Source organism: Microtus ochrogaster, chromosome 16, assembly GCF_000317375.1.
Source record: "Microtus ochrogaster isolate Prairie Vole_2 chromosome 16, MicOch1.0, whole genome shotgun sequence".
In the NCBI taxonomy this organism is placed as follows: Eukaryota; Metazoa; Chordata; class Mammalia; order Rodentia; family Cricetidae; genus Microtus; species Microtus ochrogaster.
Genome location: NC_022018.1, coordinates 37,254,689 through 37,280,141, shown reverse-complemented (window position 1 = coordinate 37,280,141; position 25,453 = coordinate 37,254,689).

Sequence of the window (25,453 nt, the reverse complement as noted above, 5' to 3'; positions counted from 1 at the left end):
TGGGAACCCTGATTGCTCTTTGGGCTGATGAGGGAGGGGGACTTGATTGGGGGAGGAGGAAGGAAATGGGAGGCGGTGGCGGGGAGGAGGCAGAAATCTTTAATAAATAAATAAATTTTTAAAAAAAAAAAAAGCCTTTCCCCACCTGGTTCCTTCCTATCACATCCTGTCAGCGAGTTGCTGACTTAGCCTTCTGACTGCAGGTGAATTTTATTTAATCAAACACGTCTTTGCATCATTAAACAAACGTTCCAGAGCATAAAAAAAGTAGCACACCTTAAAATAACATTCTACAACACTTGCGGTGTAAACCAACTAAGGCAACACTCATAAAGCTTCCTAGTTCTCCTGGGTCCTCTGCTTAGCGTTGTTTCTCCTTTTAGTCTGAGGAGGCAACAGCAGATCACCAAGATATTTTTGGATTAGAATGGTTTTTTGTATGATGATTTTTGTCCTGAGAGTAAAAAGTTTAGATAAGAAACAACATGTTTGGTTAATAAGGTATATTTGGCAAATAAAGTTTACAAACTCCTAAGGTTATCCAGGTATACTCAGATAAACAGAAACAGACTTAGAAAAGTATATCTGATCACTAAGGTCCTTGCTAGCAATGCTCAACACCAAGTTTCTAAAAGTTTTAGAAAAGAAACAACATACATTCGATAAATAAGGTATATTTGATAAATAAGTTTTATAAATTGCCAAGGTCTACTCAGGTTAACAGTAATTGACTTGTTGTATATATCTAGCCTCTTAGTCTTTGCTAACCTTGTTAAGCTTTGGCTATTTGAATATACTGATGTCACACAAGAAACTGATATTCTGTAATGGTGCACTGTGAAAGGATCAGGAACTGCATTTGTGGCTTAAAGTTTTATTTTGATGCTAATGATCTTTAATTAAATCTTTAACTCGAAATTTTAAAGGTTCAAACTTAACAAATAAAACTGTAATATCCTAATCTTATAAAAAAACTAACTCGTTTAAACTGTTAAAAATAATTAAGGCATACAAGTTAAAGGTCAGCTGCCTGGTAAAGGATCAGATTCTTTAAGGTGCTCACATCTGAGCTAAGTACAAAAGGAATGCATTTCCAGGAACAAGCTTTATTTAGCTTCCTGTTTTCAAGGTTAAGCCTGAAGCAAATAACTAAAAGCAAGCAAAGTTGTTTACAATCAGGTTTACTTAGTAGATAGCTGTCAAAATCCATCAGAGATCAGGTATACTCAGTAGATAGCAGTCAAATTCCACCAGACTACCGAACCCAAAGTAATAGAGATAAGCTCACAAAGCCCGTTTCAAAGTCACTCTTCACTGTTCCTTTATTTAAAGGAACTTGCTTTGCAATGACTGTTCTCAGCCATCAACTACTGTATTTTGTGATAAATGAATGAATGGGAAAATAGAAGTTTTACAGTTACATAACTTACAAAACTTAACAGGTGTCAGTGCAAGTTGTGAGAGTCTGAGGAAGTGATTTAAGGAAGTTGGTGCTTATTAGCATACCAAAGTGGGTGCTGGCCCCCAGGCTCACTCAGTATCACAAGTCCTGTGGCTCTTCTCAGTTCCTCTCACCCCATCCCCTACCCTAAACTCCAACCATAGGCTTCCCTCCCCAGTTTCTTGTTCCTATATAACACTGACATTTCATCAGCGCTCTCTCTCTCTCTCTTCAAAATCTGGCTTCTCAGTAGCTTTGTAGCCTGTCCAGGAACTAGCTCTAGTAGACCAGGCTGGCCTTGAACTCACAGAGATCCACCTGCCTCTGCCTCCCGAGTGCTGGGATTAAAGGCCTGAGTCGTGGTTTCCTGTCTGCTTTCTCTCTTTTGTCTTCCTCTCTTGGACTCTCTTGTCCCGCTCCCGCTCTCTTGGTCTCCTTTGTCTTCGCTCTCTTTCCCCATCCAGCTCTCATGGCCATGTTCAGTTTTCTATTTTCTCTCTCTGTTCTGGATGCCTCTGGCTGTGCTCTCCCTCATATCTACAATGAAAACCTTGCCTTCCTTTAAAGCAATCTTGTTCCCAGTTTACACATTTATCTACTTTGGTTGTCAGACAGACTGTTGAGGTGTCATAGTGAGTGACCATGTTCCAGTAATTTATTTTCCTTCTTTATACATTTTTATTTTTTTAATACAATGTTTTGAACGTGTCTTTTCTGTCCCCCAACTATGATCTCTCGAGACTCTCCTCTCTCTCTTTTGTTCTTTCTCTTAAACACACACACACATAGACACATAAACACACACACAAATTAAAATCAGAACAAACAATATGACCAAAAAAAGCACCAAAACAAAATAAAATAAAAAAAAATCTACAAAACATACTCCTTGGAGTTCATTTTGGGTAAACTCCTGGAAATGGGATATGTCCTGGAGTGTTGTTGTTTACATATTGACACTCCATTGGATAAAACTGATTTTCCCTTTGGCAGTGGGTAACAATTGCAAATTGTTTCTTGGTTCTGCACGAGGCCCTGTGTTCAGTTTCCTATCTCAGTGTTGCAAGCCCATCTGGCTTGAACCTGTTCAGGGCATATTCGTGCTGCCATCGGCTCCGTGGGTTCCTATGTGCATCAGTCCTGTGGTATCTGGAAAACCAGTTTCCGTGGGGCCATCCATCACCTTTGACTCTTACAGGCTTTCTATATTCTCTTCCACGGAGTTCCCTGAGCCTTGTGGAACTTTGGGACACCCAATGCTAAATGGTATGCCATCATCAATCCAATAACTTATTTGCCATAATGGTGATTCCAGGCACCAGGTTACTGATCTGGGCAATTCCCAGTTGGCGAAGAGAAGCCAGGAAGTTTTCCCTAACTAAAAAAGATAAAGTGCACGAAGATGTTGCGAGGTAGCTTACATCCACAGGGCTGTTTCAGATTGAAGGCCATTGTTATATCGCTGGTAAGCTTCATCATAGACATACACATAAACAGAAAGAGAACTCAGCTGTCTCTGTAGTTCCCATGACCCAATGGGGTTCAGAATGTGTCCCTGGACAGTTGAGACAATGTTATTACAGTGTATCCCTGGACAGTTGGGACAATGTTACCACTTTCCTTTGCCTTGTCTTGAAGCAGTGAGCAGTGCTTAGACAGAGGTTGCAGATGGTGGCAAGGGCTCCTATTGCTTCTGTGGGTCTCAGAGTTGTACAGCTCCTGGCTGTTGGCAGCCTGCATGATGTAGGGTGTCTGCCAGTGCGGAGGAACATTGAGCTGTGTGCTTGCTCCCTGTCTCATATATTTTCAGCCACTTCTGCACCAGAAACAGCAGATACAACCTTACAAGGCAATGCACTGGCTTGTCATGCGTCCTGAGGCTGAGGCTTCTGTGGATAGAGTTAGTGCTAGGCTGTCAGCCTCCATGGAGTGGGAGTTTCCCTGTGAAGTCTGCTAGGGGCTTTCCATGAGCAGGTCTGGTCCTGCCTTGCTCTCTGAGGAAACAGGCTTCTCACCCAGAGGTTGCATCCTGGCAGCCTTGCTGGTCACATTCTTTCTGCAGACATGTTTAGTTGGATCCACTAGAATTTCCAAACATTCTGAGTCATTATTTAAAAAAAAAAAAACCCTAGGCCTTGAATTTCTGTTCCAAAACTTAGAATATCAGACAGTACTGCACCTGCACCCCACAGGATGGTCGCTGTGGGAAGCCCCTACCAGCCTGGGAGAGGGATTGAGACATCTGTAGATAGCATCAGATAGGAAGTGGGCGTGGGCACCAGCAAGCACAATGCTTGCCTGCTCCACCTTTACCTCTGTGAACCGAATCCACCCATCTGGTTGAATCTAACCCCATTTCAATATTTTTTGTTTTTGTTGTCTTATTTCTGTTATTGCAATGCTGGGCTGAGAACCCAGGGTCTCAGATCTACTACTCTAAGACTTTACTGCTGGACTTCACCCCAGCCCTGCATTTTAAAAGAGCACCCTTAGTTTTGATGCTTTGTTGATACAACTCAATACCATACCACCCTGAGTGAGAGAGGGCATACAGCCTGGTGGCTCTGTCTGGAGGGGACACACTGCTTCTAAGCACATCATTTGTCCCTTTGTTGACTCTGTGACTGTTGGTCCAGGGAAGTTTATGAGCTTCGAGGTCGAGTACTCTATCTGACCCTGAGGAACACATCTAGCTAAGCTCTGCCTTGCGAGAGGCCTCTGCCTCATCAGACCTTCTTTGGGTGTCTATAGCTGTTGGCACTGTCACTTAGGGATGGCCTGAGGCCATGTGGGGTAACCACTCTAACTTATTAAACACTGGCCTGGGGATCCCCAGCATGGTGGCAAGTGGTCCTGGATCATCCAGCATTGCACAATGTTCTAGTGATTTCCACCTGCCAATGGAGATATATAAGAATAAATAAATTTAAGAACAGAACTGCTAGATGTGTCCCCCAAATTCACATGCTAGAAATGCACCTCTCAAGTTTCTATGTGGACAGGGGACATCTGTGCAGTAACTAGGATGAAGTGGAGTCACGTGGAGGGCACCCAAGATAAGATTGGTGCCTTGTACAAAGAGGAGCAGAGACCTGGGTTTATCTACAACATATCAAGAAGGATTATATATAAACTAGAAACACAGAACATAGACTATAATGGACAACTTCTAAGAAAAACAACATAGTGGCTGATGGAACTTTGGTCTCAAGAGAAGAAATAAGCACCAATTTTTTTTCTTTTGTTTTTGTTGTTGTTCTTTTGTTTCTTGAGAAAGGGTTTTTCTGTGTAACCCTGGCTGGCCTGGAACTTACTTGTAGACCAGACTGGCCTCAACTTGGGAGATCAACCTGTTTCTGCCTCCCAAGTGCTGGGATTAAAGGTGTGTGCCACCACTGCCCAATTTTTACTAAATAAGTGACATTTAATGCCCACATGTTTAAGGGTACTGTGTTAGGGTTCTCTAAAAGAACAGACCTGATAAAATTAATACATTCATTAAAATGTGTATTTATTATACATTAAAAAGGGGATTTATTAGAGTGGCTATCAGGATGTGGTCTGGTAGTCACAATGGCAAAGATGAGAATCCAGTAATTGTTTAGTCCTTGAGGCTGCCCCAATCTGGTCCTGGAAGCCTGGAGGATTCCTGGAGAACTGCTGGTCTTCAGTCTGTGCTGGAATCCCAGAGAAGCTAATTTTAATATTGATGAAGGCCTCAGCAACAGTATAGATGGACTTGGCAGTGGAGATGAGAACAAACAGGCAAAGCACAGTTTCCTTTCTCCATGTCTTTCTATCCAGGTTGTCACCAGAAGGTGCTGCCCACATTTAGGTTGGGTCTTCCTGCTTCAGATAATCTGATCAAGACAACCCTTTACAAGAAGGCCCAACAGCTTACATTTTAGTCGATTCTAGATGCTGCCAAGTTGACAGCCAAGATTAGCTGTGACAGATACCATGGGGAAAGTGTTGGTGTGACCAGTTTGAATAAATCAGCATCCATGACAGCATCCTTCTAGTGTACCTCATGCCTTGAAAGGCAGAGCCCTGGAGCGTTCTTAAAATACTTCCCTGTAGCCAGGCGGTGGTGGCGCATGCCTTTAATCCCAGCACTCGGGAGGCAGAGGCAGGCGGATCTCTGTGAGTTCAAGACCAGCCTGGTCTACAGAGCTAGTTCCAGGACAAGCTCCAAAACCACAGAGAAACCCTGTCTCGAAAAACCAAAAAAAAAAAAACTTCCCTGTATCTCTTGTACCTAGGATTCGCTGGTGACTTGGTTCCATGTCTCAGGACCATTGCATAATACAGTCCCATGCACTATAACAATCGTCTGAGATAACCAACTTATTAAATAGGGGTTTTCAGGAGATGGTGGATTGGCTGCTGCATTGGGGCCTGTAGCATGACAGTGTTCCACAGCAAGAACATGTGGGAAAGGAAGTTGCTCATGACTTGAACATGAGAAAGAAAGTAAGGAGGGGGGTCCCACTTCATGGACATTTCTCTAATGACCACCTGATAGATCCTAGCTCGCTAAATTTTCACATCTTCCCAATAGCACCAAGATTTAGACAAAAACTTTCAAACAAGCAAACAAATACCGCTACCCTCTGGGCCTTTGAGGGACCCCTGAAGGGCAAACCATGGCCCCACGACAGCAGGAACAGAGTGAACATCTCATGTCTGTTGACAAGCCCAGATGCTGGCATCTGGCTTCTTCGGGGGTGCACAAGGCACACTGCCACGGCTGTATCTGTTAGTTGGCTTTGTTGGGGATTGAAAGCCCAGCCTATGAAAGTCATTGGCTGGTGATGCAGTCCTCAGGCAGGGCAGGCTTTGGAGCATCAGCACCAACAGCGGTTTTCTACTCACGGAGGCTTCAGCAGTATGCCAGTGAACTGTCAGGTGCCTCGTTCTGGCAGGTGGTAAGGTTCTGCAGATAGATGAGCTGGCTGTCACTGCCTGCTTGGTTGAAGCCTGCTGAATCAGAGAAGAGGCAACGGCTCGGTGAGTCCTTCAGGGCGGCCTTGGGTTGTGTTCTTAAAGGATCAGTCTGGAATCTGATTTTCCAGTCTTTCCCAGTGTCTGAAAACCATTTCATATCCTGTCACAAATCCCTGTCTGCTTAAACTAACTCTACTGACTTCTGTTCTTTGCAAACAAATCCGAGCAATAGATCACACAATTCTCTTCATTGTTCCTGTCCACATATATACTTCCCTGCCCACAAACCAAGTCCCTACTCATGGATCTAGAATAGATTAACCATTCCTCGTGGCCAAACCACAGGCTTTTCCTTCTTTAAAAAAAAAAAAATCAACTTGAGATTTACCCTCCTCAAAGCCATTTAGATGGCTTCAAAAGCACATCCCCTTTCTTCTGAAGCCTTAGCCCAGACTCTTCAGCAACAGATCTGGGCCCTTGGGCCCTGAGAGCATTAATCATCTTCAGAAATGGATGCAGCCCTCTCCCCTGGGAAGCATTTTTTATGTCAAGTAAAAAGTGCTTTGACCTTTACCAGGCAGACAAAGACATAAAAATGCAGGGTTAAGGCCAAGATGGTGACAGACGTGAATACCAATTTCTCTAGTCTTTCAAACAACCTCTCTCCTCTTTTTCCTTGCCAGCTCTGTCCCTAAGCACTTGGCAGCAGAGTTAGATAGTAGTTTATCACATCAAAATGAGAAGAGTCACTCAGATATAGTATCGAAATCTGTGGGCAAAACACCTCCCTTTAGGAGGCCTTGGCCTCCAGTATGCCAAACCCTCTACCGTACACATGTTCCCAAGTGTCCAGTGGTGGCAGAGGCCCTGTAGGTGGCGTCCAGCACCCCTGGTGACTGATTCTGGCACTGCTCCTGGGCTGTGCTGGGCATCATTGGTTTATTTCTTAGCTGTAGACCAACCTTCTGGATATAAGAACAACAAACTCGCAGAGTACTTTGCAAGAAAAAAAAAAGGTTTCTGTCCACGCTCACTGTTCCTGTTGCTTTTGAGCCCATGGTAGGACATTTTATGATGATGGGAGTGGGTGATATAGAAAACAGACTAGGGGGACAGGGTGGGACACCAACATCCTGTCTAAGACACACGCCTAATGACCTCACTTCTTTGATAAGGCTCCGCCTTCCATTGGCACCACGGGTTGGAGCCAAACCTTCAACATACAGGTCTTTGGGGAACACTTAAACAAATCAGGAATGATTTTTGCTATTACACCACCTTCACACACACACACACACACACACACACACACACACACACACACACACTGATTGTCTTAGCAGAAATCAGCTAAACATTAAAAGAACATAAATTATATTTGAGCTATAAATTTATAGAGGTTTCAATTTTGTCACTGGCCCTCTAGTCATGGTGTCAACACTATGGCTTAGAAGGGACCTAGAGCATCTTCACTCGAGAATTCTCATGAAAAGCCCCCTACTAGACACAAAATCTGGCAAAGCCCATAAACTTGCTACATCAAAGGAACCAACCATCCTGAAGTGTAGACCCCTAAACGACATTGTAAAAACAAATGGTGGCTGTCAGAAAGCCAGCAACTGCCCACTCCTTCTACAATTTCATCTTCAGTTAGAAAAGACAAATCCTGAAAACCCAGTGTTTGGAAGGCATGAATATGCAAAAGTCACATGCCACCCAGGAGGTCCCCCTTTGTGCTGGCTTAAAGGAAAGGGTGAGATACATTTCTAACATCCTGTTTTGAAAGGGTTTAAAAAAAAAAAGCCGGGGGCCCAGTTCCTGGCAGAGTTCACTCTCAGCCTGTATAAAGTCCTGGGCTCCTTGTTGGCATGCATGGACACACACATGCATGTCATTAAGTTATAGTCCTCCACCGAGGATTAAACGTAGTGATGCATGTATGGCTGTTACTAAAGAGTGCAAATAAATACTCTTGGAATTTCCTTTGGCCAAGCTTTGTGGTGCAGGCCTTCCTTGAATCCCAGCCCTCAGGTAGATCTCTGTGAGTTCAAGGCCAGTGTGGACAATGTAGTGAGTTCCAGGATAGTCAGACCTGTTGTGGTAAAAGTAAAATACTGCAGGTTCCCCAAGGGGTGCATTGGCAGAAACGCTGCAGGTCAATGTGGCAGTGGGTAGCAGGCCATAAGACCATGCTGCAGGTCCCTGAGTGGCTGCTAGCGGGCAGTGGGTCCTGAGACCATGGCAGACCATGAAGGCAGCCGGGTCCCAGGCAGGGAGCCCCCGAGTGGCCTGTGGACTATGAGGGGCAGCGAGTCCCAGGCAGGTAACCGCATGGTGAGTGAAAGGCTGAGATGGATGAGACAAGCCACAAGACCATGCTGCAGATCTTCAAAGGTCCCGGGAGGTGGGGGCAGGGAGTCACGCAGTGGGCAAGAGACAGAGACATGGATAGGCAAGCAGTGCAGAGTGAGGTTGGATATTTATTTAGTGGGTTATGGAAGGAAAGGGGAGAAGGGGGAAGAGCAGAGAGAGAGACAGAGGGGGTAAGGGGAGAAGTGGGGAGAAGGAAAAGACAGAAGCTGTCTCTCTGAGAGAGAGTTGGAAAGGCAGAGACTCAGGCTGGAAGCTGAAGATCAGCTTGCCTCAGCCTGGTATGTGTGTGTGTGTGTGTGCGCGCGCGGGTGTTGACTCTTAAAGGGACAGGACAGATCATTACAAAAACTATGTAGAGAGACCTTGTCTAAAAACATACAAACAAACAAAGCAAACAAAACCCTTCCAATTCCTTGCCTTTAAGCATGCGGGGATATCATCCTAAACAAATGTGTCCTTTTATGGCTGGATGACAGGCTCAGCATGGGAACTGGGGCTGAAGAGCAGCAAGGACGTGGGTTCCCACCTGTCTGTATTTGAGGAACACCCTTTACAAGCACCAGGCTAAGTAGTTGCTTGCTTTCAGTCCTGGCACATCTTGTACCTGTCCTGTGATGCCTGTGTTGTCTTTGTAATGCACCCAGGGGTCCCCAGATTAACAATGTGAGAAGAGTCTAAGTGGGGTGCATGCATTATCCCACAGACTATCTCACAAAAATCCTAGGGGGCTGTGATGCTATTATCCCCCATTGCTCTTCTTTCTAAGCACAGGGATGTTTAAAGACAATAGCAAACATACCACAGTGAAAGCTTCAAAGGGCACAGCCCAGCTCTTTCTGATGCTAGCAACCTGGTGATTCAACATTGTGCTGTTGCCTTGTAACAATGTCATTAGCTGATGGATAGAAACACTATCCTTCTAATTTCAATGGGCATCTAGAAAATATGAGTATGGTCATGAAACCAAATAATGTCAGCATGCTAAAATAAGAGAGGCTTTAGAATTTACTTCATCTGTGGGTATTTTCTGCAATGGTCTATCTCTAAAGAGCTCTTCATGAACTTAGAAATTAAGACTACGCATCAACTTAATTCAATAAAAACTGCAGTTATTTGAGGTACAGTTGGCTGAAGAGTTAAGGGCACTGGTTGCCCTTCTAAGGGGGCAGGGTGTGTTTTCCACTACCCATGTAGCTGTTTACAGCCATCCGTAACTCCAGTTCTAGGTAATCAGACATACTCTTCCAAGTAAACACAGATATACATGTAAGCAAAACATCCTATACATTAAAAACTTTAGTATTTGACTCTTTAAATTATGTAAGATTATGATATAATTTTAAAGACTCCTTTGAAAAATGAAAGATAGTGGCACAATTTTTAAGCCTCATATTGTCATATAACAGAAGGGTGATGGAGGAAGGTCATTGGTTAATTAATAAAGAAACTGCTTGGCCTCATAGGTTAGAACATAGGTGGGTGGAGTAAACAGAACAGAATGCTGGGAGGAAGAGGAAGTGAGGTAAGATGCGATGTCACTCTTCTCCAGGGCAGACACAATGAAGCTCTGACCCAGGATGGACATAGGCTAGAATCTTCCCGGTAAGTGCACCTTGGAGTGCTACACACATTATTAGAAATGGGCTAGTCCAGGTGCGAGAGTTAGCCGAGAAGAGGCTAGATATAATGAGCCAAGCAGTGTTTAAAAGAATATAATATGTGTGTTGTTATTTCAGGGCTTAAGCTAGCCAGGCGGCTGGGAGCTGGGTGCTGGGTGTCAGGAACACAGGCCCGCAGCTCCCTCAACAGGAGGGTTCCCAGCCCAAATGGACACTGGCGAAAAACAAAACAAAACAAAAACAAACAAACAAAAAACAAAAAAAAACCCTATGCTTTCTCTTCCTCACCAGGACAATTTCCTGAAGGAAAAACTTAAACTTTGAAGGGAAAAATAGTTGAAGCAAATGTCAGAATGGACCTGGAGCAATAGTAATATTAATAATAGCAAAACTCTCTCAGATAAAAGAAGTCCAGGCCCAGATGGACTGATGACTTAATTCTAGCAGACCAGCAAAGAGCTAACACCAATCCTTCTCAGATGACTCCACTTAATAGAAAAGGAAGGCATGCTCACAAACTCTTTGAACAGAGCCAGTATTAGCCTGATATAAAAATTGTACACACATACATGTGAGAGAGACAGAGAGAGAGAAGAGAGAAGAGAGAGGAGAGAGGAGAGAGACAGAGACAGAGAGGGGAGAGAGAGACAGAGACAGAGAGAGAGAATTTATGGACCAATCTCTCTGGTGGACTCAGATGCAAAAGTTCTCAGCAAAATACTTGGAAACCGAATTCAACATCACATCAAAAGCGTCATTTATCATGATAAAGCTGATTTCACCCAAAGATCCAAGTATGGTTCAGTATATGCAAATCAATAAATGTAACATATCGCATAAATGGACTCAAGGATGGAAATTTCAAAGTCTCAATGAAAAGGCTTTTGACAAAAACCCGACATCCCTTCATGATGAATATCCCGAAGAGATTAGGAATTTAGAGGACATATCTCAGCATAATAAAGGTCATATATGGCAAACCTATAGCCAGCATCAAGCTAAATAAGTATTTTTATTAAATCAGTAACAAAATAAAGTGTCCACTCTCTCAACTCTTATTTAAAGTCTTAGCTAGAACAATAAGACAGGAAAGGGAAACCAAAGGGTTACAAAGAGCAAGGGCGGTGTTGGTAGACATAACCTAACCTAACCTAACGACCCCCACCAAAAACTCTTAGATCTGCTAAACACTTTCTTTACATTGAAGAGATAATGATTAACATACAGAAAACAGCAGTCTTTTTCTGTTTCAGTAACATGCTGAGGAAGACATAAGGACACAGTCCAATTCACAATTGCCTCAAAATAAAATAAACATCTTGGAATAACCCTAATCAAGGAAATAAAATATTTCTACAATGAAATCTTTGAAGCAACTAAGGAAGACATTGAGGAAGTTAGCCTATGACTCAGAATAAAGGTAAAGAGAGTACTAGGGTCTGGGTGGAAGTTTGATGCAATATAGAATATGAAGAAGGAGGAAGAACATGTCAGATGTGAAAGAGAAAATGGCATTTGGGGACTCATTTTCTTATGATCTGAAGTCAATGGTTGGATGCTTTAACTTTTTTTATTTTTATATTGCAATTCCGGAGAAGGAACTTCTTTCCCCCCATTTTTATTGAAAATGTTTTCTCATGTAATATACCCTGATTAGCATGTCCCCTCCTACTCTGCTCCTCCCAGTTCCTCTCCCTTCCCCTCCCATCCAGATCCACTCCCTTCCTTTCTCTCGTTAGAAAACAAGTAGGCCTTTAAAGGATAATAACAAAATATAGCAAAATAAAATATAAGATAAAGCAAAAGCTATCTCATTGGAGTTGGACAAGACAAGCACACAGAAGGAGAAGAAAGAGCCCACGAGAAGGCACCCACATCAGAGATCCACTCCTTCACACACTTAGGAGTCCCATAACAACACTAAGCTGGAAACCATAATATGTGTGCAGAGGACCTGGTACAGACGTGGGCAGGCCCTGTGCCTGGTGCTTCAGTCTCTGTGAGTTCATGAGCTTTGATCATGTTGATTTAAAGAACCATGCTTTCTTAGTGTCTGCCAACCCCTCTGGCTCTTTCTGCTGCCTCTTTCTTGGGCTTTGCTGAGCTCAGAGGGGAGGGCTTGGATAGAGACATCCTATTTAAGGCTAAGTGTCCCAAGGTCTCTCACTCTCTACACGTTGTTCAGTTGTGATTCTCTGTATTTGTTCCCATCTGCTGCAGGGGAAGCTTCCCTGATGATGGCTGAGCAAGGCAGTGATTTATGAGTATGGCACAATGCCATTACAAGTCATCTTGTTGCTACATTCCTTTAGTAGAGCCACTGGAAGCAGGGAACTGAATCCAGAAAATAATAATAATAATAATAATAATAATAATAAAGGAGCTTGTTCAGCCATTAGTAGAACACTAGTATTTGGTTTTCCTCTAGGTCCCTGGGCTACTAGTCCCTGGTTCTTGGTCATTCAAGCAGTGTTGAGTATGGGTTCCATTGGCATGGGCCCTCAAATCAGATATTGGTTGATTACTCCCACAAGCTTTGCCACTATTACCCTAGCATATTTTGCAGGCAGGGCAGCATTGTTAGATAAAAGGGTTTGTGGCTGGGTTGGTGTTTATGTTTCTCTTTCCTGCATCAGAAGTGCTAGAAAGTAGGGGTGAAGGCTCTATGTAGGCACCAGTTTGACTCCTCAATATTCAATGGGTTGTGTAGGTGTTATCTTCAACAATGGGTCCTTGCTGTCAGCTTGTGGAAAGCAAGCCATAGTCTTGTATGGTGGAAAAATCCTTCTGTACACTCTCATTGCTAATAAAAAGCTGCTTGGCTAGAGCTATGCAGGATTTTTGGGCCAGAGAGAATGCTAGGGAGGAGAAGATTGGAGTTGGAGGAGACATCAGGAGATGCAGAGCAAACAGGATGGGATGTATATACATAAGGTAAACAAGCCTTGGGGCAGCGCATAGATGAATGGAAATGAGTTGATTTCAGTTATAAGAGCAGCTAAATATGAGCCTAAGCTGTTGGCTAAGCATTTATAATTAACAATTAGTCTCTGTGTGATTGGGGAGCAACTGGCAGGACAGAGCTGATCAGTGGTCTAGATGAAAAACTCCACCTGCAGTCTTGACAACAGCCTGGGTTGTTTGCTTTTGGCCAACAATTCAATTGCATGAAACCTAGTTCTAGTATTGGAAGCTTCATTTGGTAACAAGAAATGGTCAGTTAGGACTCTTTCTTCCGATTATTTGACAATCTCATTTAGATTGCCTTCATATATTTATATATCTTAGGAAGCTTCTACTGTATTATGTTTCTATACTAGCCCACAAATAACCCTTAATTTTAGCTGTCTCTTCCCATATTTCCTCCCATAACCCCTTCTCCCTTCCTCTTCCTCACTTGCTCTTCCCTTACAGCCGCCCATCCATCCATAACTAACTATTCTTTTTCCCTTTTTTAACAAGGTTTTTCTGCATCCTACCCCCAAATCCGTTACTCTATACCTAACCTCTGTGGCTCTGTGGTTCTACAGATTGTTGCTTGGTTATCATTGACTTAACAGCTAATATCCACATATAAGCCAATACATTTCATATTTGTCTTTCTGGATCTGGGATACTTCCCTCAGGATGATTTTTCCTAGTTCCATCCATTTGCCTGAAAATTTCATGGTTTCATTTTTTTTTTAAAAAAAAAAAAGCTGAGAGATACTCCATTGTGTAAATGTATTACATTTTCTTATAATGACATTTTGGGCTTTCTTAAGAATCTGTGGGTCAAAAAATGGATGCCTCAATATCTTTTTAAAATCTTATTGCAATACTGGGCATCAAACTTCTATCCTTATGCATAGTAGGCAAGCATTCTAACACTGAGCCAGTTCCCAGTCCTCTCCTTGCTGGTCTGTCATAGACCCTTCAAACACCATTAAATTTGTTATGGGTACAGGTAGCAAGCATGCTCACACTCAAGCACCTTATCTGGCCCCTCCTCAAAATTGACTGATGGGCTCATCAGAAAATGTGTCAGAGTGAACGCTCACATGGAACACCTAGTCTAATTGCAATGCTGTGAGCTGTTCCCAGTATTAGATGCAAGGAAGAGGTAGGTGTCGCACTCTGAATCAATCCCTACACACAACAGTGCAGCTGAGCAGGTCCTTAAACTCTTATAGTGTAACATTTGACTCGGGAATACTTACAGGTACCCAAGGTACATGTTCCTGACCATTGAGTTCAATAGAGCAATAGGACCAATGAGGCACAGCGCACAATGCTCACTGACTGAAAGAGGAGTGGCCCTGTGCTGCTGAAATCACTGAGAAGATGGAGCCTGATACAGATTCAGACTGCAGAGTGTACTGCTGTACTTACCAGGTATTGTATCTGTGCTTTGGTTGGGAAAGAGAAAAGACATTTACCAGATTGGTGCATTCATATCAGACGTCAAGAGGCTACTCCCTAGCTGGTAGGTGGCAAACTGTGCCTACCCACCAACAACCACATGTGTTCTCTATGGGCCAAAATGGAAAGCAGGCAGACAAGACATTCCTGTGTGTCCCACCACTTCAGCAATGCATCCAGGGAGGGATAGGCTACCTCCGTGTTTCGTTTTAACAAGTGTTGGGCATAGCACCTAGGCTCTCTGGACAGTAGGCAAGTGCTCTATAGCCTTTCTCACTTTCTTACAGCCAGTCTTTGTAGCCCTGTTTCTGACTAAATCTACAGAATGAAGTCCCCCAACCCATGCCTTAGTCATTCTCACTTCTCTGGCAAGAGATGAGCATGGGTATTCTGTACTTGGGATATTTCTCTAGGATCAGAAAGCTGAGTGCATGGGAAATGTTCTGCACTCAGAACTGTGGTGTACGTTTATAGACTCACAGAGTTCACGATGAGAGCTTCAGCTCAAAACTCGGCTTTTCATTTGGCTCCCATAGCTCCAACTCTGTAAAACAGAGTTCCGGTAACTGTTGGGTCACTCTAGGCTGCGGGACGTCAGTGCCCCCCCCCCCCTTTGGATGCCAATGAGACCTCTGTGCTTTAAACCCAAGTCAGAAAGCATAGTCCTCTTTGTACTGGTTAGTTTCTGTCAACTCGACACAACCTAGAGGCATTGGGGAAATTGCCTTAATTGAGATGAATTGTATCTTAATTGAGAAAATGCCTCCATCAGATTCTCTGTAGGAAAATCCGTGGAGGCATTTTCTTTATTAATGATTGAAGTGGGAGGTGCCAGCCCCACTAGCCGTGGTGGTACCCCTGTGCAGGTGGTCCTGGGTTGTATCAAAAACAAGCTAAGTGAGCCACAGAGAGCAAACCCGAACCTAGTGTTCCTCCACACTCTTGGCTTCAGTTCCAGCCTCCAGGTTCTTGAGTTTTTTTCTTCCTTGGCTTCCCTCAGTGATGGACAATAAGCTGTAAGATAAAATACACACCTTCTTCAAGTTGCTTTGGCCTTGGTATTTATCACAGCAATAGAAGGCAAGCTAAGGCAGAAGTACCTGGTACCAGGAGTGGGGTATTGATGTGTGTATTACCTGGTCGTGTTTTGGGAAGGGTTGTGGAACTGTTTGGAACTTGGGGCTACAAAAGTTGTTGGGTGCTTGGGGCTTAGTGAATTGTTCTGTGTGCTCTTAGACAATAATGCTGAGAGATGCCGTTGGTGGAGGCCTGGTTTGTTAAGTTATAGAGACAGGCAAAGACCCTGTGGAGGCAGGTTGTGTGATAATTGAATGAACAACCTATGACTTCTGGTCAGCTGGGACTGAAGAAATAGCTGTGTTTAACAAGAGACCAGCACTACTAAAATGAACCTTTCCTCTCCTGGGTCAGCCAACAATGGTTAGGTGCTGGCTAGGTGTCTACTCAGCTACTTTCTGTTTTTGTAAGGTTGCTTTTGTGGAGATTCCGTGTAAGCCTTGGCGTACATGATCACCTGGGCCTGGATTCATTTTATTAGTGCACCACTTTCAAGATCCATCTTGTATTTATGCTTGAAAAATTTATTACTCTTCCCTCTCTGCAACCCAAACATGAATATAAATTAACATTTCGCAGTTTGCTTGATTTCCTGTGACTGAAGGCTTTAGAGGATTAAAATATTTTCTAGCTTGAATCATCATTGCATTGGTTACTGCCAAGTATAACTAATGAAAGTCATATCAAAGTTGTCAAGAGCGATAAGATATTCTTGATACTGGAGAAATCTTGTATTGGAAATACACAGCATTTCTTACCCGGGTTTTCCTTAGACTCCCCTCCCAAAGATGCAGCAAAAGGACACCAGGAGTGAAGCTGTCGACACTGACTGCTCCTCATTGTCTCCCCCTTCTCTGTATCTGAATCCAGAACATGTCAACTGAAGCCAGAGCGCTGGTCCTAAAGGAAGCCCCTTCCATGACAGAGAGGCACGGGGCCAGACAGATGGAGATTGCCAGGGCGTCTGGCCCTGTTGGTAGCTAATTTTGTGCCTTTGACTATTCCCGAACCACTGAGTCAGTCTGGGGAGGCTGGAAGTGTTTTCTTTTGTAAAATGTGCGCTGAAGCACATTCTTGAGGCTAGCATAGGTGAGAGAAGAGATTTCTTCGCAATTATCTGTGGAACACTTGGATGCAGTCTGGGAGTCACTGGGTTAGTAGGTCTTAGCTTTCTGTCCCTTGGGTCCGCCTGCCAGTCCTCCCAAACATCAGTCTGGTGCCTGTCAGGGTTCACCTACCGGACAGAATCCACTCTCGGTAGCTGGAGCAGAAAGGAATGTGCTTTAGGCGTGACGCTTGGGGACAGGCTGGGGATGGTGAGCAAATGGGAGCTTCCTGGCTCCTCCAAGGCATGCCAAGGGTCCCATGCAGGTGGTACATGTGGTTCTCCCACCTGGCCATTTACAACATTTTACAGTATGGCTTCAGCCCATGCTGCTGTCTCCACCAGCCTGATGGCATTTCTATTGCTTATTGCTGGCCCTCGTGTTAAGGAGGCACACTATAAAAACACTGGCAGAATCGGAATGCCCATATTCTGTCTAACACCCAGATGGAGGGTCAGGTATGGGGATTATATTTCCCCCAAGGCTTCTGAGAAGACTCTGAGCTAAATTAGGGGAGTAGAGTAAGGGAGAAGGAAAGGAAGGACCTAGAAGGGTAAATGTTGTGGCTTTTAGGAGAACTCAGTCTGACGAAGGAAGGAATGCACTTCCTCGGGGACTCAGCAGTAAGCTAGTCACAACAGGTTCTGCATGTACATCTTTACCTACATAGAAGACTTGGTGTCTCTGTGCACAGAGCTGAACCTCAGTGTTTGCTGGACAGCTTCCAGGTCACCTTTATGTGTTCTCATCCCCGCACGTGTCCAAAAAGGACTTACTGAGTAACCTCACACTTCCTCAAAGGCTGTGAGCATCACAGGGCAGGTGTCTCTGTGTGTGTGTGTGTGTGTGTGTGTGTGTGTGTGTGTGTGAGTGTGTGTGTGAGCGCGCACTCATGCGCGCAGGTTTTCCATTATCCAAGCATAGAGAATAGGACCCAAGACAGAGGAAGAACTTAATAAATACACTGTTTCCACCTTACAGTGTTTCAACCAAGGTTCAACTTGGTGGTGGTATAAAATCAAGACACTCACAGAAGCACTCATACTAAAATTTGAGTCTTCCCTGCACTTGCTGTATGAGGTCCCATCCTCTGGTGATGCTGAGTAGCCAGTGGGCAGCAGTTACTCCTCAGCACTATGATCTCCAGGGGAAGCAACTGACCCCATGATACAATAGGTTGCCAGGCCTTCCTGTGTGGCAAGAGGAAGTGTTAGATGCATTGTTGGCTTGAGACCTTTTCCATTTACCACGGATTTATCTGGACATAACTCCATGATGGAGGAGCACATGGGCTGAATGAATTGATAAAACTGTAATGTCATAACAGAATACTTGTTGGCCTGTCTATGGTGACAGTTTTTCTATTGACTGTGTGACAGATTGCTAGCCCAGCACGGTGTCAGTGCAAAGAACAGGGTATTCAGATTCTTGGACTGTGTGTGCTAAGGAGAGCCATGAGCATGGGCTAGAACCAGCCCAGGAAAGAATTTATGTGTGTTGGGGGCTGTAGCACTGAGGAGATGGGGCTACCCAAGCCCTTTGGAGCCTAAGTTAGAGTCATCAGGAGCCTAATATACCTACCATGGGGTTGCAGGATTTTGTGTTTGCCCAGCTGGACTTTGGTTTAGCTTTGTTGTGATTGTTTCATGCCTCAATTCTTCCCTTTTGGAAGAAGAATGTTTACTTTGTGCCGTATATTGGAAGTGTGTAACTTGTTTTTTATTTTATAAGAGCTCACAGTTAAGAGACTTTGGACTATTTAAAGCATTGGGATTGTTAAAGACTGCAGGGACTTTTAAAGTTGGTCTGAATGCATTTACATTATAACATGGTTATGAGCCAATGGGGACAAGAGGTGGAAGGTTATGACTCGAAAGTGATGTATTTGGGTGTCAAGTTGACAAGGGGCAGAGTTTTAGTGGCGAGTTTTAACTGTCAACTTGACAGGGCCTAGAATCTTCTGGGAGATGGTTCTCTGGGCATGCCTGTGGGGGATTATGTTGATTGATTTGTGAAGGCCCATCCACTGTGGGTGGCACCATTCCCCAGGCAGGGGATCCTGGGATCCTGGATTGCATAAAGTGGAGAAAGCGAGCCTAACACGGGCGTGTAGACAGTCAGCGCTCTGCTTAGTGGTGGCAGATGCAATGTGACCAGCTCCTGCTGCTGGGACTTACCTGTTATGACAGACTGTAGCCTGCATTGTGATCCAGAATAGGCCTTTTGGCCTTAAGTCGTTTTTGTCAGAATAATTTATCACAGTTACAAGAAAAGAAACTAAGAGAATTTCTCAAGTGGTCTTGTAACCCAGAGCACTCAGTCCTCAGTCCCTCGAGTTCTGAGGTGACAAGAATTTGATCCACTATGCCTGGCTCCAAAGGGTTATTTTGAACAAGTCCAAGATCTACAGGGAAAAGACCAGCGTGTCTATCACCTTAACAACACTTTCTACTTCTGACACGAAAGTGATACCCTTCAGGTGCCATGTGAACTTTAAAATGACAACTTCCATCACTGTTTTATGGGGCTCACATTGTATCAGATGCTGCTGTAAGATCTTAATGTCAGTGATCTCAGGCAAGGGGTAACGACCCTTGAAAGCTACAGTCATTTACAAAGACACTGACTCTCAATAAGAAGCAGCTCACCCAAAGCCACTGAGCCAGACCCCAGCTTTCTCAGCACCAAGTTGACCCTAAGAAATACAGGGGTCTTGGGTTCGGGACCACACTCTGGTCGGAAGTAGCCTGGTACAGATGTGCAAGTCACATGCACACAGGGGCATGCACTTCCTAGTACTGCTGGCAGCTGGAGATGTGTGGCTGACTTGACTTAATGTTGGGGGAGTAGAAACGACTGGTATTCTGTTCAAGCAGAGACATGCTGGTGCTGGTATCTGCCTCTCTTCCTGCTGTGGTGACTGAGGGGAATGTGTGCCTCTGATCCTGTGGCCATAGCATGGGACACCATCACTGCCTGAGGTTCCAAGTGATGGCATAGAGGAGAAACCCCCAATGACCTGGATGGATATATTGCATGAGCAGGAGTGTACCCAAGCTTGTCCAGGCAGTGGGAGTACAGTTTTTATTTTTGTTGCCCTAGGATACCCCAAATTATCTTGGTATGGACTTGGTCAACTCTTCTTAGTCTTCACTGCCTTGGTTCCAACACCCACAACCTATGAAAATGACATCTCTTGTCAGGTGACAGGAAATAGCAGGGAACCGTCTGCCATGGGTTGAACATCTGAAGACCGCTGAACAGCATCCTCTCAAGCCAGTTCTCTGCATGGCCATAGTATCATGTGTGTAAACTCTCAGCATCACCATTACAGACTCGGTGATGAAGAATCAGAATTAGAGATGCCAAGGGCTCCCTATGGCTTTGGGCTGGAATCTTCTAAACCATTATGACTGATCAATCTTAAGCCATCTGGAGAGAGGTTAAAAGCTTTACTAGGTGAACTAAGCTTCCCCCCCAACCCCAGTTTTTGTGACATACAATATGGTTGGTGTGGGAAGTTCCACACATGGACTGTGGTTTATGTTTCATTCTTTCCTTCTAGAATACTCTCTCTTCCAAAAGAGATCACTTTCCTTTTCTAGGGCTAATGGCTGTGTCAGATCTCTTTTCAGGGGACACCAGAGAGCTGTCGAGGGACCAAGTGAATTTTCCTGGTAGTATAAAACTGAAGACTTGTGTGGAAATGGGAGTGAGGATAGGTGTAGCCTCAAATGATCCTCCTGAGGCTGATGGCTGAGATGAACAAGCTGCCCCCCCCATTTGCCTGCTTGACAGACATTAACATTAACTATTATTTTGAATCACAGAAGTTTAGGGAGTACTTCCTATTGTACAATAAGTCATCTAAGTTTATTGAGGATGAGGTAAAGTATCAACCATAGGCCTCTGAACGGACTTCAGTTGTTGCTGAGGGAACACTTGGTCTCTTTGCTTCCACTCTCTCACAATAGTGGCAGGGACTTGAACTAGACTGTCTCTCTCAGTTAGCTTATGACTTAATGTCACACCCTTCTTCTCATCCATCCATTCATCCACTCACCCACCCATCTACCCTCCCACACACTTCTCTCTTCCTCTCAGTAATTACCCATCTATCAATCTCTGGCCATCCATTCTCCTCTAGAAATCAAGCAGCAATGTTTTCATAAAATCCAACTCTAATGCATCCCTCCCTATTGTATATAAATGTAGAAAAGAGAAAAGTAGAGGCTGGGAGATGACGATCAGTAAAACCCTTGCAGTGTAAGCATTACGATCTGAGTTTGGATCCACAGCACCCATGTAAGAGCTGAGTTCAGCGACACATGACACAGCGAAACCCAACATGAGTGGGGGATGTGACAGAGAAAGGATATTCCTATGGTTCACTGGCCGGTCAGCATAGCCAAATTAACAGCTGCGGGGCTCAATGAGTTTCAAAAAAGAAGGTGGAGAGATTAAAAAAGGAGCACCCAACATTGACCTCTAGCCTTTAAACACAGATGTGCATATGCTCACCTGCATTCATAATCCACACTCATACCTACATACCACACACACACACACACAAACACACACACACACTGGCATGTGCACCATCTTTTGATGGAGACCTTTCCTTAGATGCCATCATGGCTGAGATGAAGATTCAAACACTTTCACTCCTAAAAGCCGTTTATTTCTATGGCAGGTCTTGCTTTGTTTTTACTTTATGCACAGAGAGATAGAACAAGGTCTTGGAGTTGAGTCAGACAGCAGGAAAAGGTATCTAGGCAAATACATCCCAACCAAAGTTGTTCTCTCCTCATTTGACATCAATTTATTGCATCAAAAGGAGACTTCCTCTTACTGGAAACCCTATTCCTGACAAATGGAGAGAAAGTGGTAGAAACCTGCAGAAAACATCACTGCCAAGTGACATGGCAACCTTGTGGCGAGAGGCTCCATCCAAACGGGAGACACACAAGTAAACGAGATTAAGATTTACGGGAGAAACACTCATCGTGAAAGCAAAGACTGGTGGGAACTCAGGACTGTAGCTCTGGAAGGAACAGGTCCATCCTGTAGAAAGGACAAAGGGCCAGGGGCCACATCTGGGGTGAGCAGGAATCCCTAGACGGAAGGGAGTTTTGCTGTTCGTTATCAGGTAATTGAGCATGTTTTATTTGGGGCAGCATCTGGAAGGATGGAAGGTTATTAGAACGCTGGCCAGATCCCTGACATGAGAAGTGTCAATTAACTTTCTCAAGTGGTTACTCTGATTTCTTGGGTTAACAAGTGATCCCCAGTGCATTTAAAGAAAATCTCCAGTAAAAAGATTTGACTTACAAGTGTTCCTTTTGCATTCTGGACTGGTGTGGCCAACTTCTTTCGTCAGTAGAGAACCAACACCTCCTGTCTTTCTGATCGCACATCCTCAATGCATTGCTTTCTTTTTCAGGGCAGCTGCATGGAGCAAGCGCCTGTTCGTGCATGCTTGCCGGGGGGGGGGGGGAGTCATGCAAAGGTAAAATGGGTTCATTACCTAACTGAATTAGCTTTCATTAAGAAATCTTCCAGGAAGTCCTTCCTGGACACTCTCAGTGCTTAGAATGTGCGTCTTAGCAGTGGTGATTGGTGACCCAGGAGAATAGCACTTATGGCTTGGGTTTGTTGCCCTCTTTAAAGAAAGCCAGGGACCTTTCGGGAACGGTATATGGCAAGTAAGTGCAATTGCCACATTATTTTGGACACCCGTGGTTTATGAAACAGCCACTTATCGTGGGCTACAGCTATTCACAAACTATGGGTCACACGAAGTTACCAGTAGACACAGTGGTACATCATCAATTCTAAAACACCTCAGATAATAAGAAAGGAATCATTTTCTAGCAACTGATTGTCAGGGGCCAGCACTTCCAGAAGTATGTTCTCACAATTTCCAAATTCATGCGCTATCGGTAACTGCCAATGATGAAATTAAGAGAAGGGACACATTTCTTTTAAAATGATTTTCTCCCATACTTTGTTTTATTAATACGTCCTTTGCCTCTCTGGGAGTGATAGCCCCCAAGTGCCTAGAACTCTCCATAATTCACTTCTAAATGTCCTTGTGGGCTACAATGCCCTGCAAGGAGGTCTCAGTGTTTTTCCCCCAAGGACAGAGTAGGAAATACAATACTGTGAGGTTTGGAGGACTGGACCAGGCTTTCAGTTTCTTCGGACTACTGAACTTTCTATGCAACCTGATACATCTGGGAAGCTGTGATGGGATGATGGAGAACTCAGAAACAGAGCGCTCCCTGTTGTGATCAAATGTCTTAAGGCCCTCCAGGTGTGCGCATGCCCCAATGTCTCATGGCTTTGCAAGAGTGCGCATGCCTGCTGCCTTCCCCTTTCCCGCTCCAGTTTCCTAGTGCTCTGGCTTGCAGACTGCAATCCGGACGCGTCTGAGAGTGGAAGTATATAAGAAGCGAAGTTATTGAAGTTCTGTCCAGATTCTGTCCTCCATCTGAACACTTCAGCATCATCCGCCAAGAACAGTTTCTCGACCCAGTCTCTCCCTTCAGACTGAGTGTCACACAGAAGAGGTGGGACCTGTGCCTGCTGAGCCGCTCGCTAACTAGGGCTTCCTGACTTGGGAGGGTGACTCGTGGACACAAAGTAGAGGAATGGTAGCCAGGGTTTGGGAAAAGGGAGAATGGTGATGGTGGCCCAGCAAAAATAGACGACATTTTTGCTATATATATTTCATCCCAGTAAGAACATGTCAGCAGTATTACTTTTCCTGGAAAAGCACAAGAGAGGCTTTGTGAACTCCGCTGTGTTCTTTGGGTAAAACAGCTATAGTTTGTATCTTGAGTCTCCCCCAAAAGGCTTTTGTGTTGAAGACATGGTCTCCATTCTCTGGTGCTGTTGGGAAGTGGGGTCTAATAGGAAGACCTTAGTTCATTGAGCGTGTGCTTGAAGGGTCACTGGGGTCTCAGGCTCCTGCACCACACACTCCTGTCATGAAACACTGTGTCTCTGTAGGCTCAAAGCAATAGGCAAAATAACCATTGGCCAAACTCTCTTAAATCCTTAGTCAGAGAGACAATGGCTTGCAAGAGTTTCACTTTGGGGCTCCTAAGTTAATGGGGACAGGTAAGTGTGTTTGATCAAAAGATCTTCGGGCTTGCCTTGATGGCCAGGGTCTGGCTGCAGAGTAGTCATATTTCCCTGCTCTCTTCCCCCCAAAGTCTCTAAGATGGCTTCCTTGAAGGAACATATACACAAGTGGCAGTCAGGGACCCCAGATTCCTGGAGGGTGGACTCAGGTGAACTCAGCAATTCCTGACAACACCAACTCTGGAAAGTCCAGCCTTCCTGTCTCAGAAGGAGGGGATGCCAGTGACAGGGAGTTCACAGAAGATGCTTTAAGCCCACATTACCTTTGCAGACAGTTTGTTCGGACTGGATCGTCAATTCCTATGGATGTAGCTGATGTTGAGGCAGGGGTTTCGCAGACAAGAGGAGATGATTCCCATGTCTGTAGTCATGGGTGTATCTAAAAGGCCTCCCTGCTGCTTCCTTTGGCTGTAAACCTTTTTCATATCCTAGACCCACTGGCCAGGGAACATACTCTATTCAGGGCTGGTTGTAGCCAGAAGCCAGTTTGTATATGGGAAAGCCAAAAGCCGGGGCCTTCTTTGATCAGTTCCTGCTCATTGTTTTCATAAATTAAGATAATCAATGGGGGTATTTATTTATTTATTTGGTTTAAAAATCTCTTGCTCTATTATGGAGTACATTAAAAAGAGCCAGTTCTTTAAAGATGTGACCATGGGGTATAATTTAAAAAACAAACAAACCTTGGTGGTGACTAAGACCTTAATCCTAACCCACTGCCACTTTGGATGCATTAGATCTCAAAATTGAGTTTGTCCAATGTACAGCCAAATGTGTGACTGTAAAAACAGTGTGTGCAAATAAAAGCAGGTATTTGCCATGGAGACTCCTCTACTCCAGGGAGTCTACACACTGGCTCCTGAGCCTTCCTCAGTGTCTCAGGGGCTCCTCCACCTCTGATCCCCAGTTTAAATGGAGTCATTGTCCCACAGTTCCCGGTAACATTCCCCTGCAGTGTTCTGTCTGAGGAAATACTTCTTTCCGCAGTTTCCTGGGCTGCTTGCCTCTGCCCCAGCTCACTGACCACCCAAGCTCCTGGAGTCCTGCCTTGGCAATCCAGAGAGATGGCTTGGGATCATTTTGAGGTCTTGGTTATTTTTGTAAGTGGCACTGTTGGTACCAAGAAGAGAGCCACATTATTTCACGTCTTCCTTTTATAGGTGGACCTTTGTTTCTCCCAGACCAGACATCATCTCTTTCTTTCTCTCTCCCTCTCCATCTTTCTCCCTCTGTCCATTTGTGTAAGGGGTAATACTGGAGCTTGAACCCGGAGCCTCACATACGCTAGGCAGGTGCTTTACCACTGAGCTATAGCCCCAGCCCTCTTGGGAGTTTTTCTT